We start from the raw sequence: 15,767 nt of genomic DNA on the forward strand, positions 1-15,767 counted from the left end.
TCTTTCCTCAAATGGCCTGTGATTTAATGACAAGAGTAATTATCAGTGAAGTTTATTTTATTATGAAATGGACTCAGGAAGAATGTGTGACTAAGAGTTGTGTTATGATTGTAGAAGACATTGTTGAATATTTTTAAATTAGATTATCTGACCTTGCTTACAGCTTTGGGTTCTCCTTTGTTCAGGTTCAGTTAAGCAAAAGACACATTCAGCCAGCCTAGAAACACTACAGCACTCCTCACCCTTGTGAGGTGAGCCATATGGGGAGTTATTTCAGGCATATTAAACGGGATCCAGTAAGTAGTGTAGTATTGTACAGATAAATATGGCATGTGGTATGAATAATGTCATACACTAAATATGAGAATTAAAAGAAACTTGTTGTCATTTGTAAATGCCTCGGAAACACTTTTTGTCTTTGAGGTGTAGCCTCAAGGCCTGAGGTGTATCCAAAAATACCACCAAAACTATTCAGGTTACATAAAGTTTTCATATAGTCGATCAAGGCATTGTATTGAACACCTAGTTTGGGATATGGTTTTATTAAGTATCTTCTTTTCCTTTCAGCTGCTCCCTTCAGGGGTCGCCACAGCGAATCATCCGCCTCCATTCAACCCTATCCTCTGTATCCTCCTCACCCACACCTACTATCCTCATGTCCTCCTTCACTACATCCTAGAACCTCCTCTTTGGTCTTCCTCTAGGCCTCCTTCCTGGCAGCTCTAACCTCAGCATCCTTTTACCAATGTATTCACTGTCCCTCCTCTGAACATGTCCAAACCATCTCAATCTGGTTTCCCTGGCTTTTTCTCCAAAACATCTAACATGAGCTGTCCCTCTGATGTCCTCTTTCCTGATCCTATCCATCCTCGTCACTCCCAGAGAGAACCTCAACATCTTCAGCTCTGCTACCTCCAGGTCTGCCTCCTGTCTTTTTCTCAGTGCCACTGTCTCTAAACCAGACAACATTGCTGGTCTCACCACTGTCTTGTCCACCTTTCCTTTCATTCTTGCTGACACTCTTTTGTCACACATCACACCTGACACTTTCCTCCACCCGTTCTAACCTGCTTGCACACGTCTCTTCACTTCTTTTCCACACTCTCCGTTGCTCTGGACTGTTGACCCCAGGTACTTAAAATCCTCCACCTTCTTTTTCCTCACTTTTTCCAAATCTACAAAGACAAAGGCCAGCTCCTTCTGGCCTTCTCTGTACTTCTCCATCAGCATTCTCAAAGCAAATATTGCATCTGTGGTTCTCTTTCTTGGCATGAAACCACACTGCTGCTCACAAATGCTCACTTCTGACCTCAGCCTAGCCTCCACTACTCTTTCCCATAACTTCATTGTGTGACTCATCAGCTTTATTCCTCTGTAGTTTCCACAACTCTGCACGTCTCCCTTGTTCTTAAAGATGGGCACCAGTACACTTCTCCTCCATTCCTCAGGCATCCTCTCACTCTCCAAGATCTTGTTAAATAGCCCAGTCAAAAACTCCACTGCCACTTCTCCTAAACACTTCCATACCTCCACAGGTATGTCGTCAAGACCAACTGCCTTTCCACTCTTCATCCTCTTCAACGCCTTCCTCTGTCATGAATAGGGGTTACAATTAAAGTTTAGGACCAATAATTCGCCCACCACTGGTACTCAGGTTAAACAAAAAGACTTTATTAGAACTCAAACCAGAAACCAGAACACAGGAAACTAGAGGAACATGGAACAAAGACACAGAGCTTGGCGGGGAACACAAGGACACGGGAATCCAAACTAAGGGACAAGACAACATGAACTGAGGGAACAAGACACGGGACCTGGGACACACACACAATTGGGTCACACAGCCCTACGGGGAACAAGAACTCAGGGACAAGGCATGGAGGTCTGGGTCACACACACACGGGGAGACTCACCAGACCACAGGGAAACAAGAACATGGACACAGGGAACAAAGCATGAGGGTCTTGGTCACACACACATTCGGGGTCGCACCAGACCTCAGGGAAACATGGACAGGAATACAGGGGAAACAAGACAAGACAAAACCATGAATGAAGGGAATTAAACAGGAATGCAGGATACGGTGAAGAACTTAAAAAACACATACAAGAAACAAAGGCAAAACAAACTTGGAAAGACTTAACATGAAAAATGCAGCTCTTGGCAGTTGCTGGGCAGGGATGTAGTCAGAGTTCTGGTCTGACAACCTGGCAAAGAAACTATGATAGAACTGAGGTATATAAGCAGGAAGAACATAACAAGGTACAGGTGAAAACAACTAATTGGGTCAAAGTAAAGAGAAACAAAACAGAACAAAACTAGATCCGTCATGAACCTTCAAAATAAAAGTACAAAACAGGAAACTGAAAACACGGATCATGACATCCTCACTTCATCCTTACTGATCTTTGCTACTTCCTGCTCCACAACAGTCACCTCTTCTATTCTGTGCTCTCTAACATTTTCCTCATTCATCAACTCTTCAAAGTATTCCTTTCATCTTTCCATCACACTTGTGGCACCTGTCAACACATTTCCATCCCTGTCCTTGATCACCCTAACCTGCCGCACATCCTTCCCATCTCTGTCTCTCTGCTTCACCAACCTGTACAAATCCACCTCTCCCTCCTTAGTGTCCAACCTATCATACAAATCCTCATATGCCCTTTGTTTGGCCTTTGCCACCTCTACCTTCACTTTATGCTGCATCTCCCTGTACTCCTGTCTGTTCTCTTCTGTCCTCTCAGTGTCCCACTTCTTCTTAGCTAACCTTTTCCTCTTAACACACTCCTGAACTTCCTCATTCCACCACCAAGTCTCCTTATCTGCTTTCCTCTTCTTTTTGCGACATCTACCACCATCTGTCCTTCTGCATTCCTGTCCTGCATACCAAACTTACCCATCACTTCCTCGTCACCTCTGTCGCGTCATATTCGTGATTCGCATGTTTGATTTGGCTTAAATTTTACATCGGATGCCCTTCCTGACACAACCCTCTGCATTTACATGGACTTGGGACCGGCACATAAAGACACTGGATTGTGCCCCCTTGTGGTTGCAGTACATGGTTTTATTAAGTATATAAGGCAAATTTACAAAATATAATATTTAATTCACATATAAAAAATGAAATTATATTTTTACACGTATGGATTGAGCTAGTTTAAGGTATTTTATTTGATTTGGTATTTTATTATTTCTGATCATGTTTGTGGTTAATTTGGGCTTTTTTAAGATTCATCACTGTGCAATGAGTAGTCTGCCGATGTAGCAACGTGTTTGATTGGCTTAGGCGAAATGTCTTTCATACCTGTATCCAATCAGAATCTTTGTTTTATGGACTTGGTGGCATGTTGTCTCCTCCCCCTGTCTGGAATTGGAAATGACAGTCTGGGAGGAGAGAGAGAGGGACGGGACTCTGCTGTTGGGTGCCATAAACCACCACCAAATCTGTTAGAGTGAAGAATACAGCCAGAACTATAAGTGTTTGGATTAAAAGTAACACTTAATTTCTAGTCCCTAGGTGGATTTAGCAGCTAAGGGAGTACATGGACGGTTCAGAAACGCAGTGAGTATTTCAGTCTTTTCAGTATCGTCTGAAGTGGCTTTGTTATCAACAGGTGCTGCAGGAAGGCGCAAGCGAGCTAGTTAGCTGCTAACATTAGCCTGATAAGATAACTACAATGAACCTACACTTGCAAAATATGGTAAGATTTTGTGAAGTTGCCTACTTGTTAAACTGATTCGAGCGGTGTAAATCGACTAAAGGCAATATATTTGTGTGAAAACGAAGCTACTTAGCTCATTGCTCAGCTACGCGTGGGTGAATTTGATAGTGGAACTCCAAAGCAGTCATTTCTGTTGGTTAGCTAAGTTATGTTTACGATAGCATTTTAGCTAGCGCTGTCAAATACAGAAAACTCTTAACTTACAATGTCAGATAATATTGGCGATAACAGCTACATGCTGACGTTATGTAATTGTTTACAGAGGACTAAGTTATGTTTAGTTTGTGTTTTGTCATCTTAGGTTAGGGTTTCATCCCCAAACGTTGCCGCTGGCTTATGTCTTACGTTACTGAAACCTTAAGTTTACTCTGACGTTATTTTTAACCATTCATTTCGCCAAAGACTGTGTCGTATCCCCTCAAAATGTGGGCTACATTTCTATCACGTAGGAAGCTAGTTTTGTAAATGACAACTGCCTGGCTGTATTAGATGCATAATTCATGTTCAATGGATGACATTGTGATTTTTACTCAGTCTACACTCGGTAACATATTATAAAAATGAATTCAAAATGAACAACTGAAATCTGTCATTAGCAAATGTATTCAGATCTTAATTTATTAGCAGCCAAAACTTGAGTATTCCTCTTCAAGTTTGTGCGCATGAATTTGCATTTTGTTCCATTTTTCCTGGTAGATCATCTCAAGCTCAGGTTGGACAGGAAGTATGTTAACTGTCATCTTCAGGTCTCTCTAGATATCAAACATATGATATTTACAATGGAGGCTTCAACCTGATCAGGACCAGTAAAATAATTGTGTTGACACCACACACTTGAGGATTGTTTAGACATATAATTGGTCATGACAAATCTGGATTTGAGCCCTGCGCCCACAATCACTGGAGGGGGCAAATTGGGCATAAAATCATGTAGCGTGTCCCTAGCCTTAAGCAGTATTTAATGACAAGTGTACAGTATGTGTGACTTAACACAATATTCTGTCACAGGAGTTTTCCTGTTCTGTCATCTGATTTCTATATCCCAGTCTGGTCAGGGTTGTGACCGTCAGTATAGTATAATATTAAAGAAACCCCCTGCTAGTGAATAAGCTATTCAGGGTGACAAGCCTGCATGGTGGAAGATAGGTTTAAAGAAAAAAAGACACTGAGATGTAAAGACTGAGTAGAGGAACGGCAAACATGTTACCTATTGACTATATTATTATTGACAAGGCACTGTTTGGCTGACAAATTCATATGATTTAGCAGCTCATGTACCCAGGTTATGTGATGTGTTTGCACCAAGCTTGCAACCATTTCTCCACAAACCAAAACCGCTGGAGAAATATTGGGCAGGAAACTGACTTGAAAGAACTGAACAAAATAAGGTTTAGTATCTAAATGAGAGGCCTGATGGTAAGAACAGGAATGTAGGAGTGAAACCGTCACATGCACTAATGCTATGGGTCAGCAAAGATACTACCTGCAGGAATTACAAATAAGTGTGGCGTTTCTTTTGTGTGATCATGATTCAGCTGGATGTGGGGAACAAACCAAGGTTTGTGAATGGTCAGATTTTTTTGTGGAAATATAATAATGGAATTTAATTTAGAAATATAGCTGTCATTTATAGTATTATGTTTGCATATGTGGTCTTGAGTTTCAGCTAGTATTGTAGATTTATTTGCGTTTCAAATATGGCTTTCTGCACTGTAAGTGACTAATGCCAAAAAAATCCTTGTGAAACCTAGGGTTATCACATGTCAAACCTGTTTAGCACGTTTCTGTTGATATGAATTGTTTTTTGGTGAAAGCCTTAGAGTTTTACTGACAAGGAGGATTTACATTGAATATATACTGATACAGATATACAGATTCCATATTCTGGCAAAGAATGTTTATTTTGAATTATTACATACTTAGTGGCTTCAGTGCTCGTGTTTGTATGTTGCTTCATATACCACAGCACGAGGACTGTGTAGAGTTTTTTTTTCAATATTGTGTAATGACATCATATGTTGAAGTTACAGGCCATAGTGCTCAGTTCTATTTTTTATGTTAAATGTTTTTGTGTTGATAAGTGATGTATCCATTTGTGATGTAAACACTGTCAAGTTCTTCACTGTCATGTATATGCACATTTCAAATGTGAGCTGCATGCATACAAGAATAATAACGTCATTTGTACTATGGTCACATCATGCAATTTCTTTTTTTTTCAAAGACACATCAGTTATAATATATTCCTTTCAATTTAGCGTCATCAGAAATTTCAGTGGACAATGTGATGAGGATTTTGATCAGTTCAGCAGGTAATGTGAGTGTAGCTTTAGCGGCTGATATGTTACTGACAGATTTGGACTTGAGCCCTACTCAATGACTTGCTAAAAATACTTTGTTATACCTGGAGCTCCTATTTGATATTCACCATTGTTTTTAACACAAGAAATGTCAACCTGGCCAAGTCAAGGTACCTCCTCTTCAGTTATAGGCTGCTTTAGCTTGAGGCCACTTAGCTACAGGTGCATGTCACTCATCAGCCTATATATGTAAAATATACTGTATACAGTGTTTCCTCTAGAAAAACTTTCAGGGATGGTGGCAAGAGGATGATAGATGTTTTGAGCACATGTGCAGCACTAGGCTATTGGTTGGTAATTTCAATGTAAAGGTCAAGAAAACAAGAGGATCAACAAGATGTATTTACTGTACACTAACTCTGAAAGCTACCAATTCATTTACAATTGAAGAAGAGAAAACATCTTTAAAAAAAAAAAAAAAATTTTAGGTAAAAAGATAAATAACAAACCCCTTAGGTGTTGCAAACTGTCATTTGTAACCCCCCACCCTTAACAGCTGAAATTTATAGCTGCATTGAAGCTACAATAGGTCCAATAAAAGTACATTTCTTGTTCATATAAATACTTTAAGCAATGCAGTAAAATAAAATGATTGTTTGAACTACATCTAAATTCAGTTCAGAGTTTGTAATAAATTAGCCTTTGAGCAGCTCTTTCTGTTCTTTCTGTTGTGAGCAGTTAAAGAGTCAGTATTTTCTAAAATGTCCAGTTTCACGTGAAGGTCCAGCAAGAGTTAAACAAGAGTCACCTGAGCCTGCTGGCCACAAAGAGGCGCTGGCAGAGACCTCCAAATGCAAATTATTTTTTTCCAAATGAGTGTATATTGAACAGTAAGATTTTTATTTATTTATTTATTTATTTTTAATGGTCAGTTGTGCAGGTACGATGGGGTCTTGTTGATATGGCAGCCCACCATGCCAGTCATATTATAGGGGAAATACTAGAATCGGATACAATATTAACACTGATGCTCTGAAACTCTGAACTGACCTTTAGATACACTCTGCTGCCAACTATGAGGTCACATTGCTATGGTGACAAGGTCAAGGCTAACATACAGACACATGCACACACAGAATGAGCTAGTGAAACAGAGTGGCAAGGACAGTTACATCAGGCCACAAGCCAGCAAAATACAGAAGTCCTCTGTTCTCGTGAACACTCTCACTCTCATTCTCACTCTGGTTCTCTGACCTGATTGGGACCCAAAGTTATGTGTCGCTAAATGCAAGTAAGGCTTGCAGTAGGGCTTATATTGTCACCTGTTTGGTGTTGTCCACCTTGGATGTAAGGCTGTGCAAAAAATTGATTTTTAGGTATATATCGACATTTTTAAAAAACATTACAATATCAATATTCCAGCCCCTATAAATCGATACTACCTCTGGCCATAAGGGACCGCTGAGGTTTCCCTGGCCTGTGGTAGACATGGTCAGTTCTTCTTGTACAACACGCGTCTTTGTCTTTTCAGACCAGAAGCGAAATGAGTAAAATGTTGAAGATTTTAGCAGCACCTTTGTCTTTAATAGGAGATCTTTGGCCTTATTTTAACTATAAAGTTAAAGATGGGAGTAAGACATGGACAAAGCAAAACTTGTTTGCAAGCATTGCCATGTTCCATTATGGCATTCAGGCAGTGAAAACAACTTGCGGGTTATCACCTACAAGACACCACGCTGAAAAGTTAGCGGTCTCCACACTACATGTGGAGCCAAGTAGTGTGGAGACCCCAAAAAACCCTATACTGGTGATTTCTAAGGCAAAGAACTGTTTAAAAACAATCAGGTTTTCGCTTTAGCCGTGCACATTCCCATGTGGTGCATGCAGATCGTGGCCGCAGAACTCTGCATAACAAGACTGGGTTTTCAACAACACTATAAGGGCACAGATCTTGGGATATTAAAAAAAATGCATCACCAAATCTTTTGTGCACGAGCTGAGGCTTAAGGCACTTTTTTTTCATATTTATAGTGAATATGAATGAAAATTGCTGTGAGTCAGTGACTGCTTAGTCCAACACTAAGGTATACTGGACACCCTTTGTGCTGTAGAAAGGGCATATGCAGGAAGGTGTGTCTCACCATGAATAGTCATGTGATTTACCTGAGAAGACAAAGATGCACTCAAAGACTCGCACAAAGCACTGCATAATGAGCCTTTCAGTCAATGTGGCTGAGGGGATTACTGCAACACAATACGATACAATGCCGATCCAAATGTTTGTTTATTTGAGTCGTGTTTTTCCTCTGAGGACAAAGTAAACTATTCGTCTCTGTCTGGAACATACTAAGCGCTTCTTCGCCTGCGTAACGTGCCATCATCCAAACGCACAGAAAGAGTGAGTAAATTCTATGATGAAGTTTGACGTTTGTCATTTCTCGGGGGCGTGCACATAATTACCTGGCCTGCCTCAGATTATTTCCATATGAACAGTGCATTCAATACGAGGTGGAATCAAATTAGCTGTAATGAGGTGAGACAGGAGAAAACGTACTTCTCCTTACATTCATACAGATTAAATAAAAAGTGATAATTTATTTTTGATTTGAATTGTTTCATTTCAAAGAAGACATTTCAAGCTTTCTAGCCATATATTTCTTATTTTTATGAGGCAAGTATTTGCTGAGATTCAGGTTGTTTTATTTACGTGTCTGTGAAGAGAGATGACAGAGACGGAGAAGACAGAGAGTGCACCCTGTCTGCTTTCTTAATTTAACAAAAGCACAGCGATTTGTTATTATGATTGTATACAACTAATATTAGACCCTTTACAGATTCGATGATATATTGCTTTTATCTGTATGATCAAAATTGACAGAGTAATGAAAGTTTGTTTTGGCGTTATCAGGAGAAGCGGCCACAAAAAGCACCGGCGCGTTCGTCGACCCCAGAGGATCAAATATTTACTAGAGACTAAATACTGTATCTGAGGCAATTCCATCTGAATGTTATACAGCCAGATAGAATGTGGTAATTCTGAAGGCTGTGGAAAAATATTTTTGCAGGTATGTTATCAATTATTCCTCAAATTTTTTTCCATTGCAGTTGATGGTACCATTACTTCAGTTTCTCTTCATCTTTTGTAATTCAATATGACATAAGTGACATCAAATATTTTAAGCTTATGTCTGTTTTCGCCTCCTCTGACTCATTTTACCTCTTTTTCTATTTGTCTGGTACAGGGTGGTACAGCCCTTTTTAAGAATGTGTGTGTGCATGTGTGTTTTAGTGTGTACTGTTAAGCACAAGATAAGAGTCAGCTCTGTTTCAACTCCCAGTGACATTCACAGCACACCAACAGACTTAGTGCTTTGCTTACTCTGTCAACTGTGTTCAGTTTGAGTAGTTCAGTGGTCTGCTTTCCATCATGGCTGCATTCAGAAGATCTTTTACAAACTGCAGTAAGTGTTTTTAATATTACTGCAGTATTATTTTACAACTTGTGATTGTTATTGTACTTGGTGAAGAAAATACTTTTGATATTCACTGCAGAACAGACACCTTCCACTGTTTTGTCTTGCTTTCCATAGTAGCATTGCAAAAAGTAATGCTGTTTTTCTGTTTTTGTCAGTATTTTTGAGGATGCAGTTATCTTGTTTGGGAGAAAAAAAAAACTATATTGGAATTGTCAGCGGACAGAATTGATCGCAGGTTCTTTATTTATATTCAGAGTAACGATTCATGACTTGAGTGTAGTGTGTAGTGTTAGTGACTGTAGAAGGGCTGGACATAGCAAGCCTGCTTCCAGGTTTGAATCCATATAGGAAGTTGCTGTTGGCTCCAACGAACCCTGGCTCCCATTGACATTGATTGAAAAATCAGCACCAGGTCACTATTGTTGCCACAGTAATCATTGTAGCTTTGTTATCTTTTTTTGAACAAGCTCTTAATATTCCTGATTTTTTTTTAATTTTTTTTTTTTATGTCAGTATTTGCTCTGTAACACAAGATATTAAGATAAATAACTGACCAATCAGGTGCCTCCTTCAATCCACGCTGCCTTGTTCCATCCCACATGGAGATGATTGACAGGTTGCTTTATGACACATAGTGGCTTTAGGCTACCCGTCCCTTCGTAGTAGGAATGGATTTGCTGCTCTCTCCAAGGGGCATGTACTTTCAACAAACTTGCTACCGATTGGCCCAGTGGTTGCAATGGGATCTTTCTCTAGACACTATTTTACTGTCCAAATATGGTATTTCTGGCTCCACAAAGACAACATGGCAAAATGGAAAACCACAAAAACAGTCGAGTTGAGTTGAGCTGAGTAGTGCTAGTGGATAAGCCCTATATGATGCTATAATGCATGCTGCTTTAATGATCATAATACCTAATCTGTTTATTGCAGAATTCCCATTGTTGATGTTGGTTGTTGATGCAATGGAAGCTGAATAATCTGTAGAATTACTTCTGTTTTTGCCAGTAATATGCTTCTGCCAATACTAAGAACAATGCATTGCACCTGCTAGATTAGTTGTGGGTTTTTGTATTCAATGCCTTAGAATTTGACCAATTTGACTAATTTATAAATAGTAAATGTTTAGGACTGGAACAATTAATCAATAAAATGTCTGTAAATTGATTTTTAAAATAGTTGGCAACAAATGTATTTATCCATTTTTAGACCGTTTTTACACTGTGTGGAATGCGGTGGCGCCTTCTAGTTTTTCTTTTATGTCGTAAGAATAAAATGTTTATCGTTCTCGTGCCAATTGACGCAATAACACATCAATCGCACTGAGCAGATGGATTTCTGTTGTATCTCATGCCTGTCCACTGACTCTGAGGCTCTGTCCGTATGTATTCCCTAATCAGTATATAGGACCCCATATAGTGAGTACGCCATTTTGTAGTGGTGTCCGAATCGCTACCAACTGAAAAGTAGTTCCCTCAAAATTTCCCAAAATGCATTGTAAAAAGTAGTCAGCCACAATGGTCGCTAGACAGGCAGAATAGACTGTCATGCATTGCATGGATGAAAAAATGGCAGAATTGTCCAACAGTTATGAATGTAGATTCAAGATTGTAGCTGAAAATTATGAACAGAGGACAGCATGGTGGATGAGTGGTTAGCACTGTTGCCTCACAGCAAGAAAGTCGTGGGTTCGCAACGACTGTGTGGTGTTTGCATGTTCTCCCTGTGCTTGCGTGGGTTTACTCCAGGTACTCTGGTTTCCATGTATTTCAGGTTGATTGGTGACTCTAAATTGCCCATAGTGAGTGTGAGTGTGTGAGGTTGTTTGTCTTTGTGTGTCTCTATGTGGCCCTGTGATGAACTGGTGACCTGGCCAGGGTGTACCCCCGCCTTCCACCGGAAGGAGAGCTGGGATAGGCTCCAGCAGATCCCCGTAACCCTGGTTAAGGAATAAACGGGTATAGAAAATGGACGGATGGAATTATGAACAGATGGTTAAACCTTATAACAAAACAAAATTTATTTTTTACCACTAGATTACTAACCCCTGTGCACTGTTCAAATTCACTACCTTTTTGATATGCTCAGAATGAAAACATCCACTGAAATAAACTGCTGTAAAAATATATCAGATAAATGAAATTTTTTTTGCAGAAATCTGTTAATCCACTTCAGTTCTGATCAAAACTACATCAAAACTAAAAAAATCCAGGATTTTAAACCTTTAAATGCCAATTTCATAAGTGATGTCACGGATTCTGGGGAAAAAAAACACAAAATGACTTATTTTCAATATAAAAAGTGATTGTTAACTGATTTTTTTTTTTTTTTTTTTTTTTACCCCCTAACAAAGTCTTGGATATGTCAAAGATTAGTAACAGCACTGATGCAGCTCAGGAGTAAAGAGGGGAACATGCAGGTTGTGCAAAGGACAAAACAAAAAAAGGAACAGCCAGCACTTTTCATCTGTTGTGGTAGACACACTTGCAAAGAACAGGAGATGATATCCTGCAAGTCCTGCTGGAAAGACTGAACACACACACACACACACACACACTACAATATGCTGATATAGTCCATATAAAACTCCATATAAAATGCTCAGGCCTGCGTAAAGGGTTAATGGGGCCATTCGGTTGTCAACAGTCATGTTTTAACAGTCAAATCACAAATGTTACCTCTTCCCAAAAGGAGAAACCACCAACCATCAAGAATGCATGATTATATAGTGTCATGGCTGTGCAGTCAAAAAACGTCATTATAATGGCAGTCAATGGGGCAAAAACATCCACGAACAGTAAATTAGCCAGAAAAAATTTAAATCTGATGCTGCACAAAAACTAACAGTGCATCAAAATCAGTGTTGTTACTAATCTTTGACATATCCAAGATTAGTAGATTGTTAGGGAGTACAATATCCAGTCCACAATCATTTTTTCTATTGAAAATAAGTCATTTTGTGTGGGTGTGTGTGTTTTTTTTTTTTTGTTTTTTTTTTTTGTCCCCCAAATCTGTGACATCGCTTATGAAATCGGCATTTTAAAGGGTTAATTTTTTTTTTTTTTTTTTTTTTTTTTTTTTTTTTTACATTTAGTAGTTTTGATCAGAACTGAAGTGGATTAACAGATTTATGCAAAAAACAAACAGTATATAAGGGTTAAAATAATAAAAATAATTTGTTTGAAATAGGAAGTGACGTCTACATGCGCTGGCGGCCCATGCAATGTTATAATCGGCAATGGAAAAAAAGTAGTGGGTGAGCGACTGAAACTGTTAGCTAATTGAATGCACTATATAGTCCAACAGTGCTGCACTATATAGTGACTGAGGGGTTAGGGACTAGGTTTGACTTTCAGACACAGCCTGAGACACAGGCATGAGGCCCATGTCAAAGGGTGACATGGGAGCAGATGTGATGGGAGCTAAAGTTTAAAAAAAAAAAAAAAAGCATAGTTTATATTGATTAAGCAGGAAAGACAGTCCAGCCAGAGAACAGACATAACCTATGGTGATGAACTGCAAAAAACACACAAGAGAATTCGTAGAGTTTTCACTAGAGCAGCTTTTTGTTTCTTATAGCTTTTCCTTGGACTGTTGAACTGCCTCAGCAAGACATGCATGTGCACGTACACACTGATGCATGCTAGTGTGTATGTGTTTGTGGGAAGGAGCATGTTATAGGTTATCAACTGTGTGTTTTTTTTAGCAGTGGGCAGTCCAGGATGTCAGCAGATAAAGGCCTATTTAACCAGGTCACTGTTCTGGGGGATCCAGTAGGAAAAACAGCTGCAGATCTTCATCAGCAGTAATACAGGCTTTTCCAGACAAACTGGCTGTCAAAACTCAAACTCAATCTTTCTCCTGCATCTACATCTATTATGCAAAAAGAACTGATCTTCACAAACAAGTTTCAGTTACAATATGTAAATCACTCTGCAAAGCAGATCATGTATAATCATGTATAAACATGCTCACATATTGTTGTAGCCCAGTTTGTGCTGGTTACAGTGTTATCAGACTTTAGCCATTAATATGCTTACAAGTAACTGAAAAAAAGCACAAATTTCACGCTTAAATAAGATGACAACACGGTGCAATGTGTGCATTGTAAAGTAGAACTGGTGAACCACAAAAGCACTTCGTCAAATCTTCAACATCTGAACAGCAAGAATCTAGTTGTGAACCAAACCAGCTCACCCCGCAGAGCGGACACAAGGTAACATCATTTTAAGGTAACATGTCGTTTACACGTTTGTGACTGTTTAAAAATGCAAAAGTCAATTTTATTCGATCGAGTAATCGCTGAAATATTCTGTAGAATACTCGACTCCAAAAATGATTGGTAGGTACAGCCCTAAAGCAATTTTGAGACTTGTGCACTTGTCGACAGGTATTTTGGCCTACTCCTTGTGAGCAAACTGCTCCAGCTGGCTCAGGTTTGAAGGGTGCCTTCTCCAGATCGCATGTTTCAGCTCTTTCCACAGATTTTCAATAGGATTTAGATGAGGACTCATAGAAGGCCACTTCAGAATAGTCCAGTGTTTTGTTCTTAGCCATTCTTGGATGTTTTTAGCTGTGTGTTTTGGGTCATTATCCTGTTGAAGGACCCATGACCTACGACTAAGACCAAGCTTTCTGACATTGGGCAGCATATTTTGCTCCTGAATGGCTTGATGGTCATGAAATTTCATTGTATCCTGCACAGATTCAAGACATTCTCTGCCAGATGCAGTATAGCAGCCCCAGAACATAAGTCTCCTCCATGTTTCACAGTAGTGTTCTTTTCTTTGTATTCTTCATTTTTGTGTCTGTGAACATAAAGCTAATGGGACTTTCCAAAAAGCTCCAGTTTTGTCTCATCTGTCCAAAGGAACTGTAGTCACAGGAACATCAAGCTGCTTGGAGATGGTCATAAAGCCTGTACCTTTAACATGCTTGTTTATAGTTTTCTTTCTAATAGCCTGAGAAAACTCTCTCCTTAGTTTTCTGTAGTCCATGTTCAGTGTGATACACACGATACCAAACAGCACAGTGCCTACTTTTGACCCTTTTAAATAGGCAGACTGACTGATTACAAGTTTGAAGACACCTGTGATGCTAATTACAAAACACACTTCAGTTTAACATGTCGCTATGGTCAAATTATTTTCAGTCTTTTCTAGGGCTGTCATCATTTTTGTCCAGGCGAGTTTCTTTTCTTTTCTTTTGCCCCTGTTGAATCAAAATTCAAAAGCAGTGTCTGATCTTCACCTACAGTACAAAGCATCAGCATGATAAAATACAATACAGTAAATAATAACAATACAATAAAAAGCATGAGTAAATGCCCACACTAACCCTCCAACCAGCAACAGACAAATAAAATAACAAAACAACTGGAAAAGTGCAAGAATATAGATGGGTTTTAGAAACTTCTATTTTTAGTTAACAGCTGATTAAGAAAATTACTTAAAATGTACATTCTTTATAATGTTGCTGAATGTAGGTTGATGGGCAACAATAGAAATTTCATCAATTTAAAATGAGCACAATAAAGTGTGCAAAAAGCAAAGGGGTCTGAATATGTTCTGACGTGACTGTAAACACATTCCCCTCCCCCATCAATGGAATTTTGTTCCCAGGGCTGCCTGGCATTCCTCACTGCTGCATCATGGGACCTCTGCTGTGTGTCTGTGTGTGTCTGTCTGTGAGCGCGCATGCACATATACAGTCCTGCTGGGAAGAGATAACATATCAAACATGCTGGTGTTGTTACTGTGGCACTCAAAGATAAGGCATTAATCCATCTCACCTGTTTATTTTTGCCTCCTCTCTCCTTCTCTCCGTTCATTTTTACGTTGCCTGCCCTCTTTTGCCCCTCCCTCTATTTTCCCATCCGTCCACTCTTTTCTCAGTCCACCTACATAGAATTCTGTTCAACTAGCATGTGTGTACCACCCAGCTGGTGACAAAGCTGTTGTCATGGTTATATGTGATAAGTGGGGGGGCTGTCATGACATTGTTGTCTGAACAACTCACTCTGAAGAGAGAAACCAGGAGATTGAATTAGAAAGTGACCATGTTGTATGTTGTGTTGTTTAAAGTAATCCATCAGTCAGTGTTCCACTTAATCAGCAAATCAACCAGCATACAGTGGGTACGGAAAGTATTCAGACCCCTTTTAAAATTTTCACTCTGTGTCATTGCAGCCATTTGCCAAAATCAAAAAAGTTCATTTTATTTCTCATTAATGTACACTCAGCACCCCATCTTGACAGAAAAAA

At 39.3% G+C, this 15,767-nt stretch overlaps 1 protein-coding gene across 1 annotated transcript in view; it reads left to right on the top strand.

The window, feature by feature from the left end:
- Positions 1-3,400: 3,400 nt before the first annotated feature.
- pals1a (protein associated with LIN7 1, MAGUK p55 family member a) overlaps positions 3,401-15,767 on the top strand; it is a 28,685-nt gene continuing 16,318 nt past the window's right edge. Inside the window, exon 1 of the mRNA XM_026305070.1 lies at positions 3,401-3,568. The gene's annotated coding sequence lies outside the window, so the exon portion shown is untranslated. The remainder of the gene's footprint in view (positions 3,569-15,767) is intronic.

Source organism: Mastacembelus armatus, chromosome 22, assembly GCF_900324485.2.
Source record: "Mastacembelus armatus chromosome 22, fMasArm1.2, whole genome shotgun sequence".
In the NCBI taxonomy this organism is placed as follows: domain Eukaryota; kingdom Metazoa; phylum Chordata; class Actinopteri; order Synbranchiformes; family Mastacembelidae; genus Mastacembelus; species Mastacembelus armatus.